The sequence below is a fragment of the Amblyraja radiata genome, chromosome 14, assembly GCF_010909765.2.
Source record: "Amblyraja radiata isolate CabotCenter1 chromosome 14, sAmbRad1.1.pri, whole genome shotgun sequence".
In the NCBI taxonomy this organism is placed as follows: domain Eukaryota; kingdom Metazoa; phylum Chordata; class Chondrichthyes; order Rajiformes; family Rajidae; genus Amblyraja; species Amblyraja radiata.
This window is the reverse complement of record NC_045969.1, coordinates 50,060,982-50,088,905: the sequence shown is the minus strand read 5'-3', so window position 1 is coordinate 50,088,905 and position 27,924 is coordinate 50,060,982. Positions and strand designations below refer to the sequence as shown.

General features: G+C 44.6%; 1 protein-coding gene and 1 long non-coding RNA gene across 2 annotated transcripts in view; one reads left to right on the top strand and one right to left on the bottom strand.

The window, feature by feature from the left end:
* The window catches only part of frmpd4 (FERM and PDZ domain containing 4), a 590,061-nt gene that overhangs the window by 456,548 nt on the left and 105,589 nt on the right, over positions 1 to 27,924 (bottom strand).
* LOC116980759 lies at positions 620 to 20,958 on the top strand. The gene is made up of 3 exons (XR_004414057.1): positions 620 to 733; positions 15,876 to 15,883; positions 20,946 to 20,958. It is a non-coding gene; the product is annotated as an uncharacterized LOC116980759 (long non-coding RNA).

Genomic DNA, 27,924 nt, shown 5'->3' with positions numbered 1-27,924 from the left:
AACTCCACAGAGACAGTTTGGAACTTGGGTCTCTGGTGCTGTGAGGGAGCAGCTCTCCCAAATGTGACACATTACCACAGCACAAACTTAAATTTTCCATTGTGATAAATCAAAAAGCAAAATACAGTGCTGGAAGCCCAAAACAAAAAACAGAAAATGCTGGAAGATCTCAGCAAGCCAGGTCTTTCTGATCTGAATCTTTCCGCTGATGCTGCCGGACCTGCTGAGTTTTTCTCCCATTTTTGGTTTTCTTTCATCAAAATGGCTATTGCTTAAAAACTAGGCTGTGCAACATTAACCTTCAAGGGATCTCCTCTCCTCCAACTCTGAATTTTCATCACTGCACACATTGGCATCTGTGCCATCAAACATGGAGGCGTTCAATCTTGGAAATCACCTTCACAAACCTATCTGCCTCTCTCATTTTTTGCTTAAGGGAAATGTCTTGGGTGCTCCCAAAGCAAAAACATTGCTCACATTAATGCAAGCTGTGTAGGAAGGAAGTGCAGATGCTGGTTTAAACCGAAGAAAAACACAAAAATCTGGAGTTAAGGGCCTGTCCCACTTACGCGACCTTGGCTCGCAAATTACGCGACCTCGTGGTCGCTTGAGGCGTACGGGCACCGTATGGCCATGCGGGGCCGGTCCCACTTAGAAGCGCGGAGGGGTATAGAGTTGTGCGGGGCTGGTCCCGACATCGCGCGGGGATCCAAAATTTCTGCAGTGACCGACTGTTAGGCGCTCCCCCCCCCCCTGGTGAATGCTATGTACTTACCTTTCTCTGTTTCTCTCCCGAGTACAGGCCTCGTGGCTGTGAGTCTGGAATCAAGGGGTTAAAAGGCTCCTGTACCCGATTGGCCAAGCTGCGTCAGGTGACGGGTGACTCATCTGAAGCTTAAATACCAGAGGCTCCTCTCTCTTCTTCGTCGACCCTGACTTGTGAGCAGTCTGCTGGTGTGAGCTGCAGAAGGCCTGGCCACATGGCATAGAACTTTGTGTACTTTCACCATTCCTTGTTAACAAATATTGAATTGGGATGGATAAGGGCTGACCTTAGTGTTTTCGTGTATTTTGTTTCAGGGTTATATCTCTTTAGGCAGGTTTTAGAGTCTCTGGTTCGACGGTCCATTACGTGGCTGGCTGGAGCACTGTTTAATTGTTTGTTAGTCCATCCATATCCCTGACTGGGTTGTTTGAATCAGGTTTGGGTTTTGTGTTCCATTGAATAATTAAAAGATTTTTGAACTTGAACCTGGTTTTTGAATTATGTTACGCGGCTCTGAAGTACCTGCATTCGGGAGTCGTAACAAAATGGGGGCTCGTCCTAAGCTTTGAGGACCCTAGACTGTTTTTGGGGGGTTTTTTTGGTAGGCTTCTGGTGACTGAGGAAGTCTGTGTGTGTGAGGGAATTTTTTCTTCCCTGTTTGTGGTAGCATTTGTGCCCAGAGTTTAGCTGGTGGTTTGGTGCTACTTTTGATATGGAATTTAAGGTGCAAGACTTTGTTGAGGCTCCTTGTCAGGAGTTGTTTGATAGGTGTACTAAGGAGAGTTTGATTTTGCTGGTGGATAACTATGGCGTGTCTATTGATAAGCATTGGAAGAAACAGTCTATAAAGACGGTGTTATGGTCTGCTTTGGTGAAATGTGAGGTATTGCCTGGCTGTGCAGACAGTCCCCCACCTTCTGTTCAGCCTGGTCAGGACATGGAGGCAGTCATTAGGTTGAAGGAGCTTGAGTCACAGAAAATGGCCTTGAAAAAGGATGAGCTAATGCATGTTCTTGAAATGAAACGACTTGAGGAGGAAACCAAGAGGGCTGAGGAGGAAACCAAGAGGGCAGAGATTAGGCTGCAGGAGATGGAGTTGGATGCCTCCCGGGTTTCTTCTAGTGAACGGGAGTTTGATATGAGCAAGAACATCCGCCTGGTTCCCCCGTTTAGTGAGAAGGATGTGGACAAGTATTTCACAGTGTTTGAACGGGTGGCTTTGTCCTTGAAGTGGCCTAGGGACGTGTGGACCTTGCTATTGCAGTGTGTCCTTGTGGGTAAAGCACGGGAGGTGTACTCGTCTTTGTCTGTTGAAAGCAGTCTGGACTATGAGTGTGTGAAGTCTACAGTATTAAGGGCTTATGAATTAGTTCCAGAGGCGTACCGGCAGAAGTTCCGGCGCTTTAGGAAGTTTGATAGTCAGACTTATGTGGAGTTTGCTAGGGAGAAGGAGGCACTTTTTGACAGGTGGTGCGCTTCTCAAGGAGTGAAGGATTTTGAGCTACTGCGGGCCTTGATGATTATGGAAGACTTTAAGAACTGTCTCCCTGAGAGGGTTGCTATTTACCTTAATGAGCAGAAGGTGAATGAGGTGTCTAAGGCCGCGGTGTTGGCAGATGAGTATGTATTGACTCATAAATCTGATTTTGTTGGGCGATCCTATAGTTTTGGTGCACGGCCGGTTGATCGTGGTGGTGTCGCCGGTGGCAGTGTCAAAGCTGTTTCTGTGCCTGCAAGTGGCAGCACGTTGATACAGGGGGAGGTCCAAGCTGATAAGGTTGACGGAAATTTGAGGACTAAGGAAGGTCCTGTGTGCTACTATTGTAGAGGGAAGAGGGCACATGTTAAAGTCGTGTCCCGTTCTGAAGAAGAAAGGATGCAAAGCCTGTGGCTTTGGTGGGTACACAGAAGACACCTGTGGTTCCTGAGGTGCCTGAGTCTGATGAGTGTAGGAATTATTCTGCGTTCATCATGAATGGTTTTGTTTCTCTAGAGGATGGGGGTGATAGAGTTCCAGTATCCATCTTGCGTGATACTGGTGCTACTCAGTCCTTTATATTGGATAGTGTACTGCCGTTTTCTGGGGAATCATCGGTTGGGTCAAGTGTCCCAGTGGTAGGATTCGGGATGGATGACATGGTAGTGCCTTTGCATACCGTGAGTCTCGAGTCCGAGTTGGTTTCAGGCCGGGTAACTGTTGGGTTACGGCCGTGTTTTCCCGTTGGGGGAGTTTCTGTGATTTTGGGGAATGACTTGGCAGGAGGTAGAGTTTTAGTTACTCCTGAGGTGACGGCTGTTCCGATGGTGCAGAGTCCTGATAGATTGGCTATGCAGCATCCGAGGGTCTTCGCAGCTTGTGCTGTCACGAGGGCTATGGCTAAGAGCCAGGCGAAGTTTGAGGATGTAGTGGACCTGAGTGAGAGCATTTTTGGGGATCAGGATGATAGATCCTGTGTTGTGAAGGGTGTTTCTACATCTCAAGATGGGGTAGTGTCTGGAAATGTGCCGGTGTCGCTGTCACATGACCGGCTGGTTGAGGAGCAAAAGAGTGATCCAGGTTTATCTGATCTGTTCGACTGCGCGGTGCCTGAGGGGGATATGGATTCCACAGCAAAGGGGTATTTTCTAAGGGAGGGCTTACTGATGCGAAAGTGGTCTCCCTTGGATATATCTGGGCATGATGATTGGAGCGTGGTTGATCAGATTGTGATACCTCGTCGGTATAGGGACGAGATACTCTGTTTGGCTCATGATGGTCCTCTGGGTGGACATTTGGGGGTCAATAAGACGTATGACCGTATCTTACGGAATTTATTTTGGCCAGGGTTGAAAAAGGACGTGAAACAGCAGTGCAGGTGTTGTCACATTTGCCAGGTGGCAGGAAAGCCGAACCAATCGATTGTTCCTGCGCCTTTATATCCAATCCCTGTGGTCGGTGAGCCGTTTGAGCGGATTCTAGTTGATTGTGTGGGTCCTCTACCTCGGACAAGGGTGGGCAACAAGTTTTTATTGACAATTATGTGTGCGTCTACCCGCTTTCCGGAGGTGGTCCCTTTGCGTAGAATTACTGCCCCTACCATTGTGAAGTCTCTCACTAAGTTTTTTTCGTTGTTCGGTTTGCCCAAGGTTGTGCAGAGTGACCAAGGTTCCAACTTCATGTCGAAGGTTTTTGGTCAGGTAATGAAGTTGTTAGATATTAAGCATTGTTACTCCAGTACGTATCACCCTGAGAGCCAGGGAGTTCTCGAGAGGTTTCACCAGACTTTGAAATCTATGTTGAGGACTTACTGCCTGGAGTTTGAAAAAGACTGGGATGAGGGGGTTCATCTAGTTATGTTTGCGGTGCGTGAGGTCGTGCAGGAGTCTTTAGGGTTCAGTCCTGCTGACCTGGTGTTCGCGCATACTGTACGTGGTCTGTTGAGGGTCCTGAAGGAGAAATGGTTGCAGGAGGATACAAAACGTAGTATTTTAGACCACGTCTGTACTTTTCGGTCTAGACTGAGGAGGGCATGCGAACTGGCAATGAGTAATCTTGCTTCTGCTCAGTCTAGGATGAAGGACTGGTTCGACAAGAAGGCTTCTAGTAGGATTTTTTCTCCAGGTGACAAGGTCCTGGTGTTGTTGCCTATTCCTGGTTCCAGTCTGCAGGCTCGGTATAGCGGTCCCTATCAGGTGGTTAAGAAGGTTGGTGAGAGGGATTACGTTATTGGTACCCCTGATCGGAGGCGTAAGACTCAGCTCTGTCATGTCAACATGCTGAAGCAGTACCATGAGCAGGAGCCTGTCGAGGTTGATGGGGAGGAGCTGTGTCCGTCGGTTTCGTCTAAGCCTGTTTTGGCTGCAGTGGTGCTGCCCCCTGACACGGGTGGTGATGTGGGTGAGGCACGGTTGTCTGTGGCAGTGACGCAGGGAAAGCTGTGTAACTCTGAGGCTTTGGAGTCGCTTCCCTTGCGGTTGTCTCATTTGACTGGAAGTCAGCGGGGTGACCTGCTTGCTTTGGTGGAGTCAAATGGGTCACTGTTCTCGGATGTGCCTTCTCAGACGTCTGTGCTGCAGCATGACATTGACGTGGCCGGTGCTGCGCCAATTAAACAGCATCCGTATCGGGTCAACCCTGACAAGCGTCATCGTCTAAGGAGTCAGGTTGACTATATGCGGCAGCATGGCATTGCTGAACCTAGTTGTAGTCCGTGGAGTTCTCCGTGTCTACTGGCTACGAAGGCTAATGGGGAGGACAGGTTTTGCATGGACTTTCGGAAAGTGAATGGTGTAACTAAGCCGGATTGCTATCCTCTCCCACGGATGGAGGATTGCGTAGATCGTGTGGGAAGTGCATCTTTTGTGTCTAAGTTGGACTTGTTAAAAGGGTATTGGCAAGTTCCTTTGACTAGGCGGGCGAGGGAGATCTCTGCGTTCGTTACGCCTGATGACTTTCTTCAGTACACGGTAATGGCATTTGGGATGCGCAATGCGCCGGCAACCTTCCAACGGTTGGTGAACATTGTATTGTCTGGTTTGTCCTTCTGTGAGGCATACCTTGATGATTTGGTTGTGTGCTCCAGGTCGTGGATCGAACACATCGGTCATCTGAAGGAGGTATTTCATCGTCTAGCGGAGGCAAACCTAACGATCAATCTGGGGAAGTGTGAGTTTGGCCAGGCCACGGTAACGTATCTGGGTAAGGTGGTGGGCCGGGGTCAGGTTCGCACTCTCGAGGAAAAGGTGGGGCATATTGTCGCATTTCCTGCTCCAACCTCTAGGACTGAACTCCGTAGGTATCTGGCTATGGTTGGGTACTATAGAGGATTCTGTCCAAACTTCTCTGCGGTGGCTGCCCCTTTGACGGATTTGCTGAGTCCGAAGGTAGCTTTTGTGTGGTCCGCAGAGTGTCAACAAGCCTTTGATCATACTAAAAGTCTTCTGGTGCGCGCACCTGTGCTTGCGGCACCTGATTTTGAGCGTCCATTTAAGCTGGCAGTGGATGCTAGAGTTGGTGGAGTTCTTCTACAGGATGATTCAGATGGGGTGGAGCATCCAGTTTCGTACTTCTCTAAGAAGTTTAATCGTCATCAGAAGTGGTACTCCACCATTGAGAAAGAAACCCTTGCTGTTTTAATGTCTTTGAATCATTTCGAGGTTTATGTTGGCTCCTCGAATGTCCCTGTCATCGTACTCACGGATCATAATCCTTTGGTATTTTTGCAGAGAATGAAGAATAAGAACCGGCGGTTAATGAGCTGGAGTTTGCAGCTGCAAGACTACAACCTGGAGATCAGGCATATCCGTGGCAAAGATAATGTCTTGGCTGATGCATTGTCGCGCCAGTGATGTCTGCTACTGAATAGTTGCTGAAATTTGGTGGTGTTTTTTAGTTCATTTTCAGAAACTTATTCAGTATCTTAGGGTGGGGGTGTTATGCGCTCCCTCTGCTGGTGTTATAGGGTACTCACCTGTTTCTGTTTTCTCCTGAGTGCAGGCAGTGGCTGTGAGTCTGGAATCAAGGGGTTAAAGGCTCCTGTACCCGATTGGCCAAGCTGCGTCAGGTGACGGGTGACTCATCTGAAGCTTAAATACCAGAGTCTCCCAGGATTCTCTCTCTTCTTCGTCGACCCTGACTTGTGAGCAGTCTGCTGGTGTGAGCTGCAGAAGGCCTGGCCACATGGCATAGAACTTTGTGTACTTTCACCATTCCTTGTTAACAAATATTGAATTGGGACGGATAAGGGCTGACCTTAGTGTTTTCGTGTATTTTGTTTCAGGGTTATATCTCTTTAGGCAGGTTTTAGAGTCTCTGGTTCGACGGTCCATTACGTGGCTGGCTGGAGCACTGTTTAATTGTTTGTTAGTCCATCCATATCCCTGATTGGGTTGTTTGAATCAGGTTTGGGTTTTGTGTTCCATTGAATAATTAAAAGATTTTTGAACTTGAACCTGGTTTTTGAATTATGTTACGCGACTCTGAAGTACCTGCATTCGGGAGTCGTAACACCGACATCTTTGCGCGCAACGGCCTATCGGCCCGCGTACGCACGCAGGCGCATTGCGGTCGTACGCAGCGTCTTGATGTCATACGCAGCATCTTGATGGCGTATGCCTAGCATGTGGCATTGCGCGATGACATCACCGTCCGGCGTGGCGTTGCGTGATGACATCACCGCCCGACGCCATGCGACGCCCAAATTCAGTCTGCCCGCCTCCTGCCCAGCTGATTTGTAAGCATGAGGGCTGCTGCTAACATAAGTCTCTGTTGCTGTTGCAGCAGTGCAGTCTGCATCTCTTCCATGATGATCATGGAATAGCAGCCAGCAACCCCCTTTTTTATGCGTAAATGACGTCACGCGTGAACTTTGCGCGACCTCCGCTTCCGGTTGGTCGCGCCAAATGCACGCAATCGCATGCAAGTGGGACAGGCCCTTAATTCCACGGGACAGGCAGCATCTCTGGAGAGAAGGAATGGGCGACATTTCGGGTCGTGACAAAGGGTCTCGACACAAAACATCACCCATTCCGCCTCTCCTGAGTTGCTGCCTGTCCCGCTGAGTTACTCCAGAGCTTTTGGTGTCTTAATGCAAGCTGTCATTGGTGTTACGCCTTTTATTGGTACAAAATTCACTGCTCATATTTAACAAATTATTACTCATCTAAAACAACAGGTCAGTGTTTCTGTTGACAAAGTACTGTCAAACAAAGGTCCTTCAATAATATTGTGTAATAATTCCAAGAATTACACATCTTTATCCTTGTTATGCTGTCACTCAAATTTAGCAGAATAAGCATTGTCGCCAATAATCTTTTCAAAAGATAAATTGCAAACTAAGAAATATAATTAATTTCCCAGTGGCTTTCATTGCTCCAGTGATTGCCACCGACACAATCAGGGAGCATCAGTTGCTAGATATTACTGAGTTTGAAAGTGATAGGGAGATAATTAACATCACGAGGCATCCAATCATTAACTCAGCGGTATTTTAGTTCAACTGCTATGTTAATTCATCTCATGCTGTTCCACACTGCATCATCTCCAATCTCACTGTGCCCTCCACTTCCAATGATACCAATATCATTGATGTAAATATGCATATTACACAGTCTGGAGTTTAAAGTCATCTTTAATTGATACATTGAATATAGCGGTAAGCAGGTTGTTAGTTGCTAGTTCATCATCACCGCTTCCAAGACTGCCTAGTGTAGGAAGTGGGTGTTAATATAAAGCATACAGTAAAGTGAGGTTAGTGATGCTATTTCTACTATGATTGGTTCGCATGCAATAACCAATCTACAATTGACATTTAAAGTTTGAATATAAATATTAACAAACATACCAAATAAACAAGCATGTGTAGAAGGAACTACAGATGCTGGTTTACATCGAAGATGCTGGAGTAACTCGGCGGGTCAGGCATCATCTCTGGATAGAAGGGATGGGTGATGTTTCTGGTCGAGACCATTCCTCTCACTGAGAGTCAGGGGAGAGGGAGTCACAGAGATCTATCTACCAAATAAACAAAACAGGTACTTTCCCACGAGCCCTCTCGTCAGAAAGAGTCGTGACTGATCATTCAAACTCAAATTTGTAGTGACTGCATGATAATTATTAATTATTTGTTAAATTCAGAGTTATGAGAGATAAGGTGCTGGGAAAATTCGGAGAAGGGATATAAAATTATGTTAATTAATAAAAAATCAGAAGAAAATAGAGGAAACATTTTTCCATACCTGGTGATGGGGGCTGAACTCACTACTGAGCTGGTGATAGAGGAATACATATTCTTTAACTGTCTGGAAGAGTACACGGCTGGTGCAGAAACTATCAATTAAGAAGCAAGATCAAACTAAATGAAGACACATGGAAGTGCAGATGCCCAAATCTAATGTAGTACACAAAGCAGTAGAGTAGCTCAATGGGTCAGGCAGCAGGACATGGACTTGGTCATGGTCATGGGACATGGTCAAGCAGCAGGACATGGATAGGCGATGTTTCACATCAGATTATAATAGGGGGGAAGATAGCTGGAAAAGAGGGGGTGGGGGTGGGGGTGGGGGGAGTGGGAGGGCAGCAAGTGATAGGTGGATACAGGTGACGGTGGGGGGAGGGTTCATTGACAGATGGGGAGACAAAGGCTAAAGAGAAAAGGGAGAAAAAGTGTGACAAAACAGGAAAAAAATGTCAGAAAAAAGACCCATGACAGAAGGGTGTCAGAGAAAGAAAGAAGAGGAGTGAAGTGTAAAGCCAGTGAGAGGGATATAGTTGAAAGGGGACAGGGAGAGGGGCCGGGGGAAGGATTGTGGGAGAAATGGGTGACGACTGGGACGGGGTTGGGGGGGCGGCACTGTCAGACTAAATGACTTGCTTTCAACCGGTATTTATCCGGCAGGTCTGTAACTATCCATGATACCATGAGCCTGCCCTCATGCACACTGACTTCACAGAATGGACAAAAGGTTACCATTAACCATGACATCAACAGGATGGCAAGAAGCAAGTTACAATGAGACGACCCAATTGAACCCCACTGTTTGCTGAAAAGGGAGGGAAAAATGTGTGATTTGATTGTCTCAGGATTCACAACTGCTGCTCCATAAAGCTGACACCCTCACTAAGAATACTATTGTATCATCGCTTTGCTAGTTCCTATCATTGGTTATCTGGCAATCTTCCAACAGCTGTATCACAATCTTTATTTGTTCAATAAGAACTGATAAAAAAAACTGACTCTATTTCCAATATAAATAGAGCATAAAGGACAACATGGCCGTTCCAATGGACATCAACCTCTTGTGTTTACGTTACATCTCCAACATATTTTAGAATATTTTTTTTCAATCAATACTTGGCACCGAGTCACATAAGGAAATGCTAAGACAAACCACCAAACCTTTGCTGAGAGAGATAGGCTTTAAAAGATATAAGCGATGAGATGGTGATAGATATCAAGATAGAATTACAGAGCTTGGGCTAATGCCAGCTGAAGGCATGATTGTCAAAGATGGATCGAGTGACTTCAGAGATGATCAACAGCCAGTTATCTTGGATGATTGTGAGCCCAAGGGAGATTGCAGAAATAGGTAAGGATAAGGCAGTGGTTAGATTTGAAAACAAGGAAAAGGATTTTGAAACATTTCAGCCTTATCAGCATACATGGACATCTGAGGTTAAAAGCCATGTCCCATTGTACGAGTTCATTCAAGACTTCTCCCGATTTACGGTAAGGGCCCCTCATAAGTACTCGGGGCTCTTGTGGACATTTTTCAACATGTTGAAAAATCTTCACGAGTCTTCCCGAGCTTACCGCGTTTCCCCGAGTACCTGCCGTTAGCGTTACGAGCGCTAAGAGATGTCCCCGAGCTCCGACGTACCGGCTACGTTCATTCTCCGTGCTTACCACAAGTTTGATTTTTTTTTTACTCGGGAGTGCACTTGAATGAACTCGTAAGTGGGATAGGACTTTAAGCCACAGAACAATAAATTTGGGGTATGAATTCCCTGTCCTCAGTAACCTTTATAACATACCTTTGCTTTGCTTTGTCCAATTAAAGGTGTTCAAACATTCAGAGATAACGCAATCTTGCATCAGATGCAGAATATCAGAGTAAACAATAATACTGTAGTTATTGAAATTATATTGAATCAGCTGCCATTATCTTCTGATCGTAAAAGAGCATAAAATTTGATGTAATTTGAGTGGAGATTCTTCCGTTTGGGTCTCTGAGAGAACGTTTGTTTCTCCTGCTGAATAAAGATTTTTATATCACCCAGCTTCAACCTCTGAGTGGCTAACAAGTCACAAGCTTGGCTGAAGGAGGGTCTCGACGCAAAACATCACACATTCCTTCTCTACAGAGATGTCTCCTGTTCCATTGAGATGCTCCTGCATTTTGTGTCTATCTACTGGTTAATACAAGCAAGTAACATATGCTTTCTTCACTATTTTATCTACCTGTGCTGCCACCATCAGGGATCTTTGGCCTTGCGTGTTGAGGTCCCTCTATTTGTGAATATTCTCTAGGTTTCCTACCATTCATTGTGTACGTCTACCCTTGTTAATCTTTCTAAAGTGCAACACCCCACGCTATCAGGATTACATTCCATGGTGGGTGTATGGAACAAGCTGCCAGAGGAAGTAGTTGAGGCTGGGACTACCCCAATTTTAAGAAACAGTTAGATAGGTACATGGATAGGATAGGTTTGGAGGGATATGGACCAGGCAGGTGGGACCAGTGCAGCTAGGACATGTTGGTTGGTGTGGGCAAGTGGGGCCGAAGGGCCTGTTTCCACGCTGTATCACTCTATGCTATTGCTTTCACCATTTTACCAACTACTTAATATTATCTTGCAGCCTGCAACTATCATCCTCACCATCAACAACTCAAGTGATTTTAGTGGCATCAACAAACTTACTAAGCATAACTCTGTGATTCACATCCAAATCCTTAATGCATATTATAAGTAAGGTTCCCTGCACCTGTGGTACACCATGGATCACAACCTTTTGGTCACAAAGTCAACACAGCGAGGACCAGTGGGCCGGGCATCTGGATACCCTCGGACCAGCGGACCACGGCCTGTCGAGGGGAATCGTCACCAAACTCGGCCTGACTCATCTCGAAACACCTGAGGGTCCACCAGCAACGACGGTCACAGGTGCGCATGGCCCGCATTGCCAGTCGGGCCCAGGACGGGCTGCGGAGAGGTGGTTGGGCTGAGGACAGGACGAGGAGATCAAGTGGGGCCACACAGCCAAGATCAAAGAGGGATGACACACTATCCACGGGCACCCTGGGGGATTTCCAGAAACACTGGGCACTGCGGGGGGTGGAGTGCATCCTTAATAAGGATGGGGAAATAATTGTTTAAGGAACATTTGTATTACTTGTATGATGGTGGTGGGTTTGTTTTGAATAATCTAGTAATGTACAGATTATTGTAAATAGTTGAATAAACTATTTTTGGTTAAAAATAAAAGAACAAAAAGGGACCTGCTGGATGGGGGGGGGGGGGTGGACACTGAAAACAAAGAAGGGTGCAGTGGGGTGGGGAGGGATGCTGAGAATGAAGAGGAACCGACATGAGTCTAAAGGCGACAAAGGTGATCGAGCAGGGTAGGGCAGTGGATATTGTCTACATGGATTTTAGTAATGCATTTGACAAGGTCCCATATGGTTGGCAGATCCAGGGGATCAACGGTGACTTGGTAGATGTACACAAAATGCTGGAGTAACTCGGCGGGACAGGCAGCATCTCTGGAGTAGAATGGGTGACGTTGCGGGTCGAGTCCCTTCATCAGACTGAAGTCAGGGGACAGGGAGATACAGAGATAAGGATGTGTAAAGTGTGAAAATGAACAAAGGAGACAGAGATCAAGGAAAATGTAGAATAGATCATTGTTAGCTGGGAGAAGGCAACAACAAAGCAAACAGAGATAAAATGTAAATGAGGACAGTCAGACTGGTCGGAGAACTGGGAAGGGGGAGGGATGGAGAGAGAGGGAAAACAAGGTTTACCAAGTCAAAATTCATACCGCTGGGATGCAAGCTGTCCAAGCAAAATATGAGGGGCTGTTCTTCCAATTTGCATTGGGCCTCACTCTGACAATGGAGGAGGCCCAGGACAGAAAGGTCAGTGTGGGAATGGAAAGGGGAGTTAAAAGGTTTAGCAATGTTTAGCATCCGGGAGATCATGTAGGGAGGTTTAGGCAGAGGTGTTCAGTGAAATGATCGCCGAGCCTGCGCTTGGCATCCCCGATATGCAGGAATCCACAACTAGAACAGCGGATACAGCAGATGAGGTTGGAGGAGGTGCAAGTGAACCTCTGCCTCACCTGAAAAGACTGTTGGGGACTTGGGACGGAGGGGAAGGGGGAGGCAAAGGTGCCTTGAAAGTTTGTGTCAGAACGAGTTTACTCACAGAAGGCAGAAAGTAGGAAGTAGAATAACAGAGTGTGTTATTCTGGTGGAATGTCTATGACCAGTGATATTCCACAGGGATCTATGCTTGGACCTCTTTTGTTCATGATATAAAAAATGCCTGGACATTAATGTTGATGGGTTGATTAGTGAGCTTGCAGCTGACACCATAATTGGTAGAATTACAGACAATGAACAAGGTTGTCAAAGGACAGTGAGTGTTAGATCAGCTACAAAAATGGGTGGAGAAATGGCAGATGCAGTTTAATCCAGGCAAGTGTATGATGTTGCTCTTTGAGAGGTCAAATGTGAGAGGCAGGACTCGCATCAGCATTGATGTGCATTATTCCCTGACAATAACAACACAAGAACATATTTGAAGCCAAACTCCCCTTGCCCTGCAAAGGACGACTAATCAAATTTCCAATCATCTGTGGGATCGTGATACCAAGGATGGAAAATTATTTATTTGAGATAACTCCTAATTAAGGCTGCAGGAAGGAACTGCAGATGCTGATTTAAACCGAAGATAGGCACAAAATGCTGGAGTAACTCAGCCGGCCAGGCAGCATCTCTGGAGAGAAGGAATGGGTGACGTTTCGGGTCGAGAACGCCACCCATTCCTTCTCCCCAGAGATTCAGCCTGTCCGGCTGAGTTACTCCAACATTTTGTGCTTATCCTAATTAATGGTTCTTGGAACACTGAAATACATCAAACATCATCCTTCTGCAATTGTACAGAGCCCTAGTGAGACCACACCTGGAGTATTATGTGTAGTTTCAGTCAATTGAGGAAGGACATTCTTGCTATTGAGGGAGTGCAGCGTAGGTTTACAAGGTTAATTCCCGGGATGGCGGGACTGTCATATGCTGAGAGAATGGAGCAGCTGGGCTTGTACACTCTGGAGTTTAGAAGGATGAGAGGGTATCTCATTGAAACATATAAGATTGTTAAGGGGTTGGATACGCTAGAGGCAGGAAACATGTTCCCGATGTTGGGGGAGTCCAGAACCAGGGGCCACAATTTAAGAATAAGGAGTACGCCATTTAGAACAGAGACGAGGAAACACTTTTTCTCACAGAGAGTTGTGAGTTTGTGGAATTCTCTGCCTCAGAGGGCGAAGGAGGCGGGTTCTCTGGATGCTTTCAAGAGAGAGCTAGATAGGGCTCTTAAAAATAGCAGAGTCAGGGGATATGGGGAGAAGGCAGGAACGGGGTACTGATTGGGGATGATCAGCCATGATCACACTGAATAGCGGTGCTGGCTCGAAGGGCCGAATGGCCTACTCCTGCACCTATTGTCTATTATCTATCAGGAACTTAACACAGATTTGATGCAAACTGCTGTCTCAATAAGAACTGATATGTAGGAATTCAATAATTCAAACCAAATATGGACTATTAATACACTTCACAATCTCATCTAATGGATTTTACCATGAAGCAGCTGGAGTATTTAATCTCTGTTGAGAACAGATGAGCGGGTTCAGTAGAGACGAATCAGTGTAAAAAGCAAACACATTTGCAATGTAAAGTTTTTGATCTGTTTACATTATGAATTCTTTATGCATCTTGCATCTGCATTAATTCTCTCCAGTGTAATAACATCCTTCCCAGAGCAAAGCACCCAGAACTGCACTATAGTATTCCAAATGTCGGCTTACTAATGCCTTGTTACATGGTTTAATTTAGTTTAGAGATAAAGCATGCAAACAGGACCTTTGGCCCACAGAGTCTGCACCGACTAACGGTCCTCCCACACTAACACTATCCTACACACACTAGGGACAATTTTACATTGATACCAAGCCAATTAACCTACAAATCTGTACGGCTTCGGAGTGTGGAAGTAAACCAAAGATCTCAAAGAAAGCTCATGCAGGACACGAGGAAAACGTAGAAAATTCATACAGACTAGCATCTGTAGTCAGGATCGAATCTGGGTCTCTGGCGCTGTAAGGCAGCAACTCTACCACTGTCGCCCTGCTGTTCCAATCGTGCAACGGTACCCTGACTGATGAAGGCAGGTGTGACAAAAATGTACCCTATTTAGGGGAAGTCATTCCAACTGGCTCAGAAGGGACCACTTTCATGCTAAAAGTTGGCAACACCAGAAAGGAAGGGGATTACCTATTATCTATGCACATAATGTTTGCAGGCCTGTTAAGCTGCTGCAAGTGAGAATTTCAACCTTCTTTTGAGGGTACATATGACAATTAACTATTGAATAATGCCAGCTGAACATCTTTAATACCCTGCGGTACCTTAGTTAAATGTGTGCGTGAAGTATAAGCTTGTGATGGAACAGAAATGCTTCATCAATTTTATACCTTGAGATCTTTAACCTTAACCAGTGAGATTTACAGAGAGAGAAACATAGAAGTGAGAAAGAATTAACAACATGTGGAAGGGGTCACTGTAACCATTTGGGAATTGTTATATTGGTTCTTGAGAAGTTATAAGTCATACTCATAAGTGATAGGAGCAGAATTAGGCCATTCGGCTCATCAAGTCTACTCCGCCATTCAATCATGGCTGATCTATCTCTCCCTCCTAACCCCATTCTCCTGCCTGCTCCCCATAACCACTGACACCTGTACTAATCAAGAACCTATCTATCCCTGCCTTAAAAATAAGTTGGTTCATTAATTGGTTAAAATTTCATTGAATAATTGGGATTGTAGTTAGGCAAAAATCAATACAATCGATTACTCGTACAATGCATCATAAAATTATTTTCTAAAAATAAATTAGTCTGAATTTCAAAAGAGCTTTGAATCCTGAAAAGGTATGGCTTCCGACACGTTGAAGAGTGTGGACTGCATGACTGGCACAATGGTACTGCCTAGAAATACACCATGAAAGTAACAGAACACTTGAAAAAAATATTACTACATGATGGAGTTCATTTCTTCTCCAACTTGATTTAATTGACTTCTCTAACTTCAAGTAGCCCTTGCTTTCCCTCTCTCTCCATCCCCTCCCCCTTCCCAGTTTCTCCAACTAGTCTTACTGTCTCCGACTACATTTTATCTCTGTACCACACACTCCCCTGACATCAGTGAAGAAGGGTCTCGACCCGAAACGTCACCCATTCCTTCTCTCAAAAGATGCTGCCTGTCCCGCTGAGTCACTCCAGTATTTTGCGTATCTTCGATTTAAACCAACATCTGCAGCTCTTTCCTTCACATGTTCATTTTCTTAGCTTTCAAGGTTGATTTTCATGGGAAGACCATGAATCACATCATTAATAGGGCCCATGTGACATAAATCACCAGTCTTAAATCGAATGGGCTAGATTAATTTGCCATTACAGCATAAATCGAACAATTTAACAGCGTGCAATTAATTTCAATGGGGCGACTAATGGTAAGGTTGTAATATTTCTGGGTTTGTGGAGACTAATGGACTCACTAGAGGCACAAATTGTCCAGTGAGCCGGGGCATCGCATTTCATGCCATCTCTTTTCCTTGTCCCAGCTTACTACATAATGACAAGAAAAAGTGGGCCTGTTTCTGGATTGCCATTCGAAAATCTCTTAAAGTAAGATTTTCTGCATCTCTAACTGAGATTAAAAAATCTGCCAGTAAAATTGGAGCATGATTCATTTCCAGAAGCTATTGAGAAAATCTAAAATAGCACCAAGCCCTGCCCTTGGCACGCCAGTGATTAAATGCATTCTGATGCTGCTCTGAGAACAGTGAATTAAAGAGAAATACTCCAAGAATAACAAAATATCAAGTTTCTTGTAATGTATGTGCTATTTTGATCCACAGGCATGGACGAGTATCTCTGCGTTACATGAGTTGACAAACCATGGTAGGTCTTGTACAGTACATGATACGGCCCTGGAGAATATTGCAGAACACAGAGACTGAGAGGTGCAGGGACATAGTTCCATTGGTGAGTAGTTCCATGGCATCCTGCAGATAGTACAAACTATTGTTAACATCATGTTCATGTGATAGGAGCAGAATTAAGCCATTCGGCCCATCAAATCTATTCCGCCATTCAATCGCGGTTGATCTAACTCTCCCCCAACCCCTTTCTCCTGCCTTCTCCACATATACTCTGGCACCCGTACTAATCAAGAATCTATCTCTCCACCTTAAAAATACCATTGACTTGGCCTCCACAGCCTTCTGTGGCAATTAATTCCTCAGATTCACCACCTTCTGACATAAGAAAACCCCTCCACATCCGAGGTCATGACCTCTGCTCCTTGACTCTCCCACTAGTGGGAACATCCTCTCCACATCCACTCCATCCAAGCCTTTCACTATCGATAAGTTTCAATGAGTTCCCCCCTCCATTCTTCTACACTCCAGCAAGTACAGGCCCAGCTCAACATATGTCAACCCACTCATTCCTGGGATCATTCTCCTCTGGACCCTCCAACACCAGCACACCCTTCCACAGACATGGGGCCCAAAATTGCTCACAATACTCCAAATGTGGTCTGACCCGCGCCTTATAAAACCTCCGCATTACATCCATGTTGTTGCATTCAGGTCCTCACGACATAAATTGCGTTACTGCTAATTCCATTATTTCTTTCTCTAAAAAGGAGTGAATATCAAGGTAGCTTTAAAGAAGAAACACAAAAGCTCAACAAATTGTAAGAGATAAAATACATAATTTGAGAACATTTGCCTGGAATTTTAATATAAAGAAAAACATGGCCAGACAGAAATACTTCAAAGAAAGGTATTAAAAAGGGAACATAATTATCATGTTCAAAAATGAGCTGAGATATTGAAACCAAAATTAAAGTTAGACAAAATTGCTGGAGAAACTCAGCGGGTATGGCAGCATCTATGGAGTGAAGGAAATAGGCAACGTTTCGGGCCAAAACCCTTCTTCAAACTGATGCAGGGTGGTGGGGGCAGGAAGAAGAAAGGAAGAGGAGGAGCCAGAGGGCTGAGGGAGAGCTGAGAAGGGCAGGAGACAGCAAGGGCTACAGGAAATTGGAGGTCAATGTTCAGGCCACCGGGATGCAGACTGCCCAAGCGGAATACGAGGTGCTGCTCCTCCAGTTTCCGGTGGTGCTCACTCTGGCAATGGAGGAGGCCCAGGACAGAAAGGTCAGATTCGGAATGAGAGGGGGAATTGAAGTGCTGAGCCACAGGGAGATCAGGTTGGTTAATGCGGACCGAGCGGAGGTGTTCGGCGAAACGATCGCCAAGCCTACGCTTGGTCTCACCAATGTAGATCAGCTGACATCTAGAGCAGCGGATGCAATAGATGAGGTTGGAGGAGGTGCAGGTAAACCTCTGTCACACCTGGAATGACTGCTTGGGTCCTTGAATGGAGTCGACGGGGGAGGTAAAGCGAGAAGTGTAGCATCTCTTGCGGTTGCCAGTGGGGGGGCGGGGAGGGGGGGGGGGCTTTCTGGAGCGCTAGTATGGGTGTTGTGGGCTGAAGGGACTGGTTTCCAGAGGGCTATTATGGACATTGTGCGCCAAATGGATTATTGGGGTGGCAGCTCAGTCACACAAGCCTGATGTGCTGGCAGCTCACTCACGGCTGGTGGGCTGGCAGTTGAATCATTGGTATTCCTTGAAAGTCCATTTCAAGCAGGGTGCAGGGCCACCAAGTTCAAATGCAGTTTCTTACCACTTCAAGCAGGGTGCAAGGCCACCAAATTCCAGTGCAGTTTCATGCCACTTCCAGCAGGGTGCAAGGCCACCAAATTCAAGTGCAGTTTCCTACCACTTCAAGCAGGGTGCAGGGCCAACAAACTCAAGTGCAGTTTCCTACCACTGCAAGCAGTTTGCAAGGCCACCAAACTCAAGTGCATTTTCATGCCACTTCAAGCAGGGTGCAAGGCCACCAAATTCCAGTGCAGTTTCATGCCACTTCCAGCAGGATGCAAGGCCACCAAATGCAAGTGCAGTTTCATGCCATTTCAAGCAGGGTGCAAGGGCACCAAATGCAAGTGCAGTTTCATGCCATTTCAAGCAGGGTGCAAGGCCACCAAATTCAAGTGCAGTTTCATGACATTTCAAGTAGGGTGAAACCACCATAAAACCACACAAAAAACCATACTCACAGTTCAGTAGACATTCGGTGTGTTCAGTTGATTCACAGCTCAGACAGATTTGTGTCCGCCCCCTCCCCCCATCTTGCAGAGACTGAGCCACACCCACACTTCAGGGTTTTATAATCCCTCCCCCTCCCACCAGAAGGGGCGTGGCCTTCATGGCATGATTGACAGGAGAGAGATTCTCAACATTTTTTAAACACTGATAACACTTTTATTTTCCATTGATGCGAAGAATCCTCTGCACATGATGAGCAGAGGGGGGCTGAGTAAGATGGCCAAACATCACAGCCGTAAGTGGTTGCGTTTTATCTAAAATCAATATACAGTGCAAACAGGAAGTTGTCAAGTTTAGTCTTTTAATCATTTGCCATTTCAAACCAACCATCGCCAACCATTTGCTGTGCTTTATTTCAAACCAACCACCATCAACCATTTGTTGTGCTTTATTTCAAACCAACCACCACCAACCATTTGCTGTGCTTTATTTCAAACCAACCACATTTTCATTTTCAAACCTCATTAAGGGCACTCAAGGTCAGTAAAATCACACTCACAGTTTAGTAGACAAGTGTTCAGTATTATTCACAGCTCAGACTGAGAGACGTGACCCACTCTCTCCCCCATCTTGCAGAGACTGACTGAGGCACTCAACACTTCTGGGTTTTATAGTCCCCCGGGAAGGGGCGTGGCCTTTAGGAGAGAAAATCTCAGCATTTTTTAAACACTAATAACTCTTTTATTTTCCATCGATGGGAATAATCCTCTTGTCCTGCACAGCAGGGGGGACTCTGAGTAAGATGGCCAAAAATCACAGCCCTATGTGGCAGCGTTTTTTCTAAAATCAATACATAGAACAACAGGAAGTGGTCAAGATCAGACTTTTAGTAATATAGATATTTTTTTATTCATTCATCATAAGAATGTAATTGTTCCGTATGACAATAAAACACTCTCAACACCTGATTCTCTTGAATGTTTGACAATTAATAAACTGACATGGATAATCACATCTGATGATGCCATTTGATCTACTTAATGATGGCAACATAGGTCTGAATGGTTGCAGAGAACTGAAATGAAAATAGACCTGACTGTATTTTGAAGCTTTGACACGTCTGTTTTGATTGACTCTCTCTATTTGTTCTCTTTCATCTTAATCAGCACTGACAACACCCTGGTCTCACCCTATGGAAGATGTCCCATTTGTTCTATCCATTCCTCCCTCACCTCTCTGTACGTTAAAACTATCTTGCTTTCTCAGTTTTCCAATTCTGGTGAAAGGTCTTTGACTTGAAATATTAACTCTGTTTCTCTTCTCAGAGATGCTGCCCTGAACTGCTAAGTATTTCCAGCATTTTCTGACTTTACAATGGTTACGCAGCTCTACAGTGCAACTTTGGAACTATAATATCTATATAATTAAAAGTTTCATCTTGACCATTTCCTGTTTGCGCTGTTGTTTGATTTTAGAAAAAAACGCTACCATATATGGCTGTGATTTTTTGACCATCTTACTTTGAGTCCTCCTCCGATGATCAGACCCTGAGGATTTTTCTCATCGATGAAAAATAAAAGAGTTATTAGTGTTTAAAAAAATCTTGAGATTCTCTCTCCTGTCAATCAGGGTGATGAAGGCCACGCCCCTTCTGGGAGGGACTATAAAACCCGGAAATATGGAGGTGGCTCAGTCGCTGCAAGATGACGAGGGAGAGGCCACGACTCTCAGTCTGAGCTGGGAATCTACACAACACTGAGTGTCTACTGAACTGTGAGTGCCCTTTATGTGGTTTTAAGGGGTTTTATGTGGTTTTATGTGATCTGGAAACCAGTCGCTTCAGCCCACAACACCCATACTAGCGCTCCAGAAACCCACCCCTCCCCCCACTGGCCAGCAATATTGAAATTGGTGGAGAGGTGGAATATTGCGTTTGGGGACCAGCCCTCCCGTGTAAAGCTGGGACCCAACGGGTCCCACTTAGTCTAGTAAACCATTAATTCTTTAACTATCCTGTAAACTATCAGACACTGTGATGGTAGAATACTCTGTATTGGTAGGAAATGAGAAAGATGATACTAATAATTAGTATCGCACCATGAAAACAGTTGGCATGCTAGATAGGGCTCTTAATAAAATAGCGGAGTCAGGAGATATGGGGAGAAGGCAGGAACGAGGTACTGATTGGGGATGATCAGCCATGATCACATTCAATGGTGGTGCTGGCTCGAAGTGCCAAATGGCCTACTCCTGCACCTATTGTCTATTGTCTATTGCCTGCCGGGACAAACGTTGACAGTTGAAGTTTATGATAAAGTAAGAACCTGATACCATCTGCTCCCTCTAGCTAAAAAAACAACCTTTTGGCCACTTGCAAAGTCAATTTTCTGTTGTTTGAACAATTTCCATTCCATCATTCTTTAAAACAGTTGGCTATGACTGGAGTCCTTCTAAGTCGTGCTGCCTTATCTTTCAACTGCAAACACATTGATGAAAGCCTCTTTAACACAATCGATCCATATTTTCTCAGTGAAATCCAACAAATAGAAGTCATTCGCAATTGGTTTGCAGAAAATAAATGTTGTGATAAAAGTTCTGGAAAAGTGATGCTCTGGACTTAAACTTTGCAATCTGTCACTGCATTGTTTATTGCCAATTAAACAACTGAAGCAATATTGTAGTTTAGTCACTCAAAAACATATATAATCTTCTGATTCGTAGATTGGATAAATCCATGTGCACACACCCAAGTTCTCCACACATAGCAGCAAAAGAAAGAGGGCCATTGGAGAAACATCCAAGAACAAGTGTAGAGGGTAGCTTTTGAAATCAGAAATATTGTGTGCTGTGAGCACAAGATGAGGAAAGTGAAAATTGGCTACTTTTATGTTGAACTTGATTGCACATCTAAATGATAAAAGGTTGCCAACCTGAAATGCCGACTCGGTTTCTCTTCCCAAAGATGCAGACTGACCTGCTGAGTTTTTCCAGACTTGTTCTGTTTTCTTTTAATTCTACAATGATATGCAAATAACAGGCAGCATGTTCCATAGATAGACACAAAGTGGTGGAGTTACTCAGCGTGTGCGAGTCTGAAGAAGGGATCCTCTTTGAAACGTCACCCATCCTTTTTCTCCAGAGATGCTACCTCACCCACTGAGTTACTCCAGCACTTTGTGTCTCTGGTTTAAACCAGCATTTGCAGTGCTTTATTACTACGTTTCAGCATTATCTAGTCTTTTTTCATCTTTTTCTTTCCATGAATTATCCATAAGATGTCATATATGCAGATAAGGTTGAAAAAATAATGTATGCCAGGAAACTATTGGCACCTCCCTGGGTCATGAGATGGATGTGTAACCACCATCAATCCCTTGTCACTTTGACTTTCATTCCTTTTGTCACTTCAATCGTTTCTGCCTTGCATCCATTTAACGATCATTTAATTGCATTCCATCACTGGCTTCTGAACTTGCTTGAAATCACAAGCGTAATTTTCCACTGTTCTAATGAAAGGTCATTGACTTGAAATGTTAATTGGTTTTCTCCACACAGACCCCAGCCACACTCGATGACTATTTCCAGTGTTCTCTGGTTTTGTAACGTTGTACTTTTGTCGGTACCCTTTATGTGGCGACTACTTGCATACCTTGGGTCTGCAAGCAAAGAATTTCACTGTGACTTGTCCCAATAAAGTATTAATTCATTCCATCATTCATATATTAAACTCAAGCACGTTGATGGGTGCTTATAAATTATTGAATAGGAGCAAAGCTTTTGAGACGCATCCACTTTTTCCCAACTTGTTTCTATATTGCTTATTAAAGTGTCACAGGTGTCTTTTTATCCAGTTACTGAAAATAAGGTTATACATTTTCATTCAGCTTATTGAATTGCTAACTTCAATAATATTTGCAGCTATTTGTGAAAGTTATGATCTAATTTAGATTCTGGAATCCAAGAATGAATATTACAGTCAAATGCTGCACAAAGAATTGGCGTAATGGAGAAGAATTTGTGCAGCAAAATGCAGTGAAATATGTACACCGTACATTATTAGCTATCATCATTCAATGACATCTAATCCACATTGTCATTCCAGTGCAATAAAGAGAGGATATTGGAAATTGGGAGGCAGTAATTTGTCCTCAGCTGCACATACTAAGACTATGGAAACAATAAAACCATGGCAATCAAACCAGATATGTTGTGCTCCACACCATGTTCCTTTGCTGCATTCTTTAGGTTGGATATCAAGGAGGCGTCTCATCTGCCTGCACAGATGGATTTGAATAATCCTTTGGACATGTTGAAATAATTTAAAGAATACTAACAGGATGCTGAGCACTACTTCTTTCATTTCACTTTCTGGCTCCTTTCTACATGCTACCCAGCCAAGAAACCAACAATAATGGCATGGCAAATGCACCAAGAGTTTATTTTGTCCATTTAATGGAATAGTGAGAGAGTCTAGAACTAGAGGTCATAGTCTCAGTATTAAAGTATGTTCCTTTAGGAAGGAGGTGAGGAGGAATTTCTTTAGTCAGAGGATGGTGAGTCTGTGGAATTATTTGCCACAAAAGGCTGTGGAGGCCATGTCAGTGTATATTTTTAAGGCAGAGATAGATAGATTCTTGATTAGTACGGGTGTCAGGGGTTATGGGGAGAAAGCGGGAGAATGGGGTTAGGAGGGAGAGAGAATCAGCCACGATTGAATGGCGGAGTAGACTTGAAGGGCCAAATGGCCCAATTCTGCTCCTATCCCTTATGACCTTAATATGACAATATGTCTGAATGTGCTACAAAGAAGTGAAAATTGATACCAAGTCAGAGAAAGAGTAACAAAATAAAGAGATCAACGTGTTATCAAAGAGTTTCAGGCAACATCTTAAAAGGGAGTGAGATGGAAGGAAACAGCGGAATTCATAAACAATTCCTTAATTCAGGTTCTGGATTGTTTGAGGCTTGGTGGCCAATAGAGAGGTAAAGGAAGCCAAAGAAAAGGGTTTAACAGCAGATAAGTTGGTGTGAGTTGGAGACAGGTGTTTCCACCTCAAACTTGGGGTAAGCACGGAGAATGTATGTAGCGCGTATGTCGGAGATCGGGGACGTCTCTTAGCGGCTCATAATGCTAACGGCAGGTATTCGGGAAGACTCGCTAATGGCAGGTAAGCACGGGAAGACTCGTGAAGATTTTTCAACATGTTGAAAAATGTCCACGAGAGCCCCGAGTACCGACGAGTGGCCATTACCGTAAATCTCCGAGTTCGAATCAGGGCAAACTCGGGAGAGCTCTTGGAATGAACTCGTACCGCGGGACAGAGGTTTTAGAGAGCAGGAAAAGACGGGGGCAGGGACAAAGGCAATGGCAACAGATGATCTGCCAACATGGCGATGATCGGCAGACACAGATGAGGAGGATTTGGTTGACTGGTGGATGGACAAAGGCTAGAGATCAAGAGGAGACAAAAGCGTGCAGGAAAAGGAGAGATGAGTAGTGAACTATAAAGCCAAAGTTCACACAGGTGGGTTGCAAGCAATTCAAGTGGTATATGAGGTGGTTATCTTCCCATTCCCAGGTTCATCTGCAACTCCTCTAACCTCATCTCCTGCATCCAATGTTCCCGATGTGGCCTCCTGCACATTGACGAGGCCAGGCGTAGACTCAGCGACTGTTTCGCCGAACACTTGCGCTCGGTCCGCCAAGGATCTCTTGGTTGTTAACCATTGTAAATCCCTCTTCCCAGACTAACCTTTCTGTTCTGGGCCACCTCCATTGCCAGAGTGAGGCCACATGCAAAATTGAGGAACAGCACCTCATATTCCACTTGGGCAGCTTGCAGCCCAATGGCATAGACCTTGAATTCCCCGATTTTAAGTAACGTCCCTCACGTCCCTCCTTCCCCCTCTATCTTTCATGTGCTCATTCCCATACCAGTTCACATCCATTTCTCCCACTATCGCCACCTCTTTCCCACTCTTCACCAATACCTACATCCCCATCCATCCCTCTGGCTTTACATTTCACTCCTCGTCTCTCCTCATTGACAACCTTATGTCTGCTTTTCATCTGGAAACCATTATCACGCACTCCACCCATCTGCTAATCAAAATCCCTCCTCACCTGTATCCAACACCTCCGCTCAGTCCACCTGCACCTACCTACCTGATCTCCCGGTTGCAGAACGCTTTAACCCCTTCCCATTCCCACACAGACCTTTCAGTCTTGGGCCTCCTCCATTGTCAGAATGGGGTGGGTGATTGCAACCTTCACATGGTCCACCCTGTTTCAATGAATGCAATCAACTTGGCATGCACAAACAGAAGATCAAACAGGACAAGTTGTCTGACAACTTTAGGCTGTGCAGGCCATACGCAAGAAGAAGGAGAAGATTGTCAGAATGAGGCCAAGTGCAAATTGGAGGAACAGCATCTCATATATTGCTTGAGCAGCTTACAACAATGGTATAAATTATGATTTATCGAATTTCAAGTTACCCTTGCATCCCCCCCCCCCCCCCCTCTCTCCATCCCTCCCTAAAGTGATACCAGCCTTAAAATCATCTTGTTAAGTCTCATTGTAGCTCTTTCTCACCTGGGCCACAGTTTCCTTTATCATCATTACGTTTTGCATATCATTCATTCATTCATTTGTACTATATATCACGACATTACCCTCCATATCTCTCATTTCCCTTTCCTTTTCCCCTCAGTCTGAAGAAGGGTCTCCACCCAAAATTTCACTTATCCCCCCCCCCCCCCCACTTCCCCCCTGTCTACAATTAGTCTTATGAAGAGTAATGATCCATATTGTCACCTGTCCACAGATGCTGCCTGACCTACTGAGTTACTCCAGCACTTTGTGTCTTTCTTGAAATTGGGCTGAATGTTTAGCTCAAACTGGAACTGAGCCTATATATGGGGAATGCTCCTGAATGTCCTGGGTGATATCAAAAGGTATGACTTAAGCACAGCCTCTTCCGAGTCACTCATTTCGTCTGAAGAAGGGTCTCGACCCAAAACGTCACGCGTTCCTCTCCAGAGATGCTGCCTGCCCCACTGAGTTACTCCAGCATTTTGTGACTATCATCGGTGTAAAACAGCATTTACAGTTCCTGCCTATTCATTTCTGAGTCACAGATGCAACATCATCATGATTTACAGGATAAGATTGTAACATACATTTTGTCCTTTTTGCATTTTTCATGTTGACACTTACCAGTGTGATTTAAAAAAAAAAAGTATTTTTATTTTTTAAACGGTGTTAAAAAGGGATGTAACTTTTTTTTAGAAAGAAGTGGGTGGGTTCATTCACTAGATGGATTGGATGTTAGCGTAATGGAGATTATAATAACTGGATCATGTGATAATGGATGAATGAGTAGGTGTGGATCTTCATCAAAGTAATACAGAGTTTGGACATGTTCCCCAAGTAATATCTGACACCATCATTTTCTTCAGGCTGCATGCATCATGTTTACACAGCTATTTTCTGTTGCTGAATATGTACTTAATGCTTTATTTATCTGACAAATTATTATGGCTTATGCTAAAAGCAGTTATTAACACAATCAATTACTAAGACATTGCACATCTCTTTGTGGATGGTGAAACGTTGAAATGGGGCAGGATAATATTTATACATGGAACATGTTTTCTACAGTTTTTGCTGGGCTCGCATTCTGACGCAGTTGGTGAATTCCCATTGCTAAACATGTACCGTCCTAGAAAACTCAGCTATCTGGACACAGAAATTAGGGCAGAGTATAATCCAGTGGAGAGCAACAATTTAAAGATGAGATGTATTTTCTATGTGGGGAGTAGCACAGTGGCACAGCAGTAGAGCTGCTGCCTTACAGCACCAGAGACACGGGTTCGATCCTGACTACGGGTCCTGTTTGTATGGAGTTTGCATGAGTGTTTTCCCCCGGTTTCCGTCCACATTCCAAAGACATGTAGGTTTGTAGGTTAATTTGCTTCTGTAAATTGTTTCTGGTGTGTGTGATAGAACTAGTATATGAGTGATCGTTGGTCGGCGTGGACTGAAGGGCCTGTTTCCATGCTGTATTGATGTATCTCTGAACTAAACAAGAAACAGGGCATTGGAGCACCAAGCAACTGGAATGCAGACGCTGCAAGAACAATTGCACCATATCTGAGGTCGGATGTTCTGGCTCTGCTGCTGTCTCTGGAGAGCGTCCAGAGGAGGTTTACAAGAATGATCCCAGGAATGAATGGGTTAACATATGATGAGCATTTGACGGCGCTGGGCCTCGACACGCTGAAGTTTAGAAGGATGAGGGGGAACCTCATTAAAACCTACCGACTAGTGAAAGGCCTGGATAGAGTGGATGGGGAGAGGATGTTATCACAAGTGAGAGCGTCTAGGACGAGAGGTCATAGTCACAGAATTAAAGAGCCTTCCTTTAGGAAGGAGATGAGGAGGAATTTCTTTAGTCAGAGGGTGGTGAATCTGCGGAATTAATTGCCATGGAAGGCTGTGGAGGTCGTCAATGGATATTTTAATGGCAGAGATAGATAAGACTCTTGATTAGTACGGGTGTCAGGGATTATGAGGAGAAGGTAGGGGACTGGGGTTTAGAGAGAGATAGATCAGTCACAATTGAATGGCGGAGTAGACTTGATGGTCCGAATAGCCTAATTCTACTCCTATCACTTATGAAAACTTATGGGGGAATAAAAACATTTTCAGTTTCTCTACCCAGCTTTCTTTAACCACTACTATTAAAGAAGTCATGTGATGCAAACAAATGTCAATAAATTCAGAGTAAATCTGTCATTCGCTCAGAGCAAAGTTCGGCTTGGTATCCTTTCCCTTTAACATATTGTGCACTGTGTACAGATTAGTGATATGCAACATGAAGCTAATCTGTTGTGGCACTGCCATTATCTATGCAAAGGGCTGGCACAAGAAGGACTCGACTAAACCGATATCTGTAACACAATTCATTATCCCGCGGGGATAACTAATGCAGAACAAGGAATACACAAGACGGCTGAAGAAAAGGTAGCAGTCAAAAAAAGGCACATGACTAATTTCCTCCCCCATATGGAAATAAGCATGGATTTGTTACTGTGCAAATTTAAATTCAGTCTATATACTACTACATTGGTGTTGGGAGATTTAAATACATTAAATGTTACACAATTCCATTGCTGATTAAAACAAATGAATGAATGAATAAGTTTAT